General features: G+C 40.7%; 1 pseudogene across 1 annotated transcript; it reads right to left on the bottom strand.

Moving 5' to 3' along the window:
* Window positions 1-485: 485 nt before the first annotated feature.
* LOC137711079 (RING-H2 finger protein ATL46 pseudogene) lies at window positions 486-2,239 on the bottom strand (annotated as a pseudogene). The gene has a single exon (XR_015963361.1). The product of XR_015963361.1 is annotated as an RING-H2 finger protein ATL46 pseudogene (transcript).
* Between the last annotated feature and the right edge of the window lie 778 nt (window positions 2,240-3,017).

Raw genomic sequence — 3,017 nt, 5'->3', positions numbered from 1 at the left:
CCTCAGAGAAGGCGAGAGATGGTAGGTAGCCAACAACAACTAGGCAAAGTATCGAGTGAGCTTCATCTTGTCCTTAGGAAGGAAAAGTCTTGGATATATGCTCATATCATCTTTGCAAATTGCAACAACCGAGAAACATTCTTGGACTCGTTTATCGATGCAAACACTTTCTTTTCCATGTGTATATAATCCCCATGGAAAGCATATAGTTACAGAACAATACGGTTTCTGTACCATTTTCCTGAGGTTTTTTGTCCATTCGACAGAAAATGATGAATTCGATACCATTTTCCCCATAAAAAAGGGAAAACGAATCACCTTCGGCTATATGCTTCTCGCGATCTTTTTGAAAAGTGCTTCTTGATCACGATTAGATTGCTGCAGAATGAAGTAGCAAAAGCACTGATCATCTGCCTCTTTTTTGTGTTTGATACTTTGATTATGGTCGTCTATGTGCATGTTTCTTGCTTATGAAGAAAGGGCTCTTTCTTTCGAAAAGAAACGCTTTTCTCAATTGCTAAAGGAATGAGGCTTTAGTTTTCAGATTATGTAAGTCCCGTTTTCTGTATCCTGGTCTGGAATCCAAACACTTAGAAACTGGTACAAATTCCCAACACCGCTACTGAACAAAACCCTTGCTAAATTTAACTTACAATTAAGCATTCGTTGTACAACGAGATGGCGAAAATCGTAACTACTACCAGTACTAAGCTTAATTGTACATTTCATGTTTCAGCATTGATGGGAGAAATTACACGAAAAGGAGGCAAACCGGTTTGAGCATTCGAAGAACCCGGGAATCTGTTCTTTGCAGACCAAAGCCAAATCTTCGAAACCGAGAAGCTCTCACCTTTATGCCTGCCACTGATTTTCTTCCCCTCCAAATTCCCAGTAACTGAGAAGCTCCCATTACCAACTCCCTCTTTGGCAAGCTTGGCATCACAATCATGGGACAATGCGATTTGCAGATTTGAATCGCCGACCACATACTGATATGCACCCATTGAGTAACATCTCCTAGCATCCAAATTACACCTACTGCTCTCCCCCACTTTCCCTCCACTTTCTCCACCTTCATTCAAGCTTTTGAACTTCCCAAGCCTCACAGAAAAAACCCTCTTTTCACCAACACTTTCCTCCATAACCGAAACTTTCCGACCGCTCGAACACATGTTCTCCCCATCACTCACAACCGCATTTGACATCTCCCTAGAACCACCGGAATCGAACACCGGATTCTCCAACAAAATCCCAGACCCCAAAAGGGTTCCTCTACAAAGGGGGCACGTCGAATTCGAGAGAAGCCAAGTGTCAATGCAATCAATGTGGAAAGCATGACCACACACAGGAAGCAACCTCAGCTTGTCCTGGTCAGAAAACTCACACAGACAAACTGCACAATCAAATGGCTCCTCCTTTGAACCAACAATGTCTTTGCAGAAGAACACAGGGAGAGAATCAATGGCGGCTTGATCGAGGCCCGAATCGTGAAGCCGAAAGAGCTGCTGAAGCTGCCTTTGGATAGCTCGAGAGCCAGAGGTTTCCGGGTATCTATTGGAATGGAAGATTGAGGAGGAAGATGACCTTTTTGTGAGACATCTCCAAAGCAAATGAGCAAACCCATAGATGAAAAACATAACAGCTACAATTACTATAACTAGAAGAAGCACTGGACTGATACTGGCAATAGATGAAGAAGAAGAAGAAGAAGAAGAAGATGGAATTGGTGGGGATATCAATAAGGGGGGTGGATATATCAAATTACCATCTTTTTGCTCCAATCCATGGAGTTTTCTAGACATTTTAGGAGATGGGTTTTGCTCAAAACAAAGTACTCTTTCTGGGTTCCTCAGATTAGACGCTGGAAAGGGTGAGCAAAGTACTCACACCTAGACGTACGAATGCAATGCAGACCAGAAACCTAATCAAATTAATTACTCATATGTGTGAAGAGATAATGTTGTTTTGTGGAAAATTGAGAGGTTTAAAATTGGTTGTCGAAGAATTATTGAGGTGGTAGAATTGGAAAAGACCTACCTTTGGATGTGGAGGGTGCGAATGGAGACCAGAACTAGAAACTGATGAGGGTCTTTGGTTGGTGATGATGGGGTCTGGACGGTCTGATTTGAATCCTTTTTGCGCCACAGAAGTGTCAGAAGGAAGACTTGCAGAGTGATGCGTGAAGTGTGTTGTCGAGAATGAAAACGCCATAGGCTCTTTTAGCCCATTGTGATGAACTTTCAATTTTTCTTGAGCAACTACAATATTTAACTCTTGGATATGATTTAAGTTTAGGGTGTTGGATCAAATCTAATCGTTAAATGTGTTATGTATTGGTAACTTGGTATCGAGTTTCGGTAGGTACTTACGAAAAATTTGAGTTTAAGTTATTAGCTTAATTCCAACGGCTAAATATGTGTTGGCAATGAATATCTGTAAGTACTCAAGAAAAATCAAAGTCTACAAAGCCTAGAATCACAGGACTAACAACCGAAAAAGTCTTGGATGAAAAAGCCCGACCACATCTTTCTTGCGAAAATCTCTCTTTCTTGTGAGATAACACAAAGACGAGGTTGGGCCTCTTGTCCAAAATTTTCTTTTAGTAGCTTACAGTTTTCCATAATGCAATACTTATATGAAATAAAATTTTATCCTCTATCTCTCATCACATGACATGCGATTTGCGATAGCTAAGTTTTTCTCTATAAATTACTAAGCTGATGAACTAAAACTGTAGGGCATCATCCCAGACAAACCTAAGAAAAGCATTAGACTTGTCTCCCTCGTATGTATGGTGATATAGACCTATATGCCACATACATTTGAAAAGCTGAAGGAGGTCCATCAACCACTCGGTTTTGATTGTCCAAAAGTGACCAGTGTGACTTCTTTTTCCTCACGATTAATCATAATTATTATCCTCAACCCATCAATGATGATAATCCTCCCTGCTAATCAGGCAATTTTCCATCAATCCTGGCATGAAACTCTGAATGATCTACCACTGTAAATATGAA

Source organism: Pyrus communis, chromosome 6 (genome assembly GCF_041283825.1).
Source record: "Pyrus communis isolate YQ-2024b chromosome 6, ASM4128382v1, whole genome shotgun sequence".
NCBI lineage: Eukaryota > Viridiplantae > Streptophyta > Magnoliopsida > Rosales > Rosaceae > Pyrus > Pyrus communis.
This window is presented reverse-complemented; position numbering and strand designations above follow the sequence as displayed.